Raw genomic sequence first — 225 nt, forward strand, 5'->3', positions numbered from 1 at the left:
GCCTGCAGCTCAGGGCATGGGTGGTCCAGGGGAGCACTGGCCTCAGAGTGCCAGAGAGGGGTTGGAGGAAGCCCTCATCCCCTAGCCTGGAGCTCACTATCACAGTGATACAGACTCAGCAGAAAACAAAGGAAACATTTACAAATTAAATACTAATTAAATAAATACTATGGAAGACGTTGGGAGGGGGAGGGCAAACAGAGAGGCCCAGTTCCACGGGGTCAG

The sequence above is a fragment of the Nestor notabilis genome, unplaced genomic scaffold (genome assembly GCF_000696875.1).
Source record: "Nestor notabilis isolate BGI_N333 unplaced genomic scaffold, ASM69687v1 scaffold10282, whole genome shotgun sequence".
Lineage (NCBI taxonomy): Eukaryota > Metazoa > Chordata > Aves > Psittaciformes > Psittacidae > Nestor > Nestor notabilis.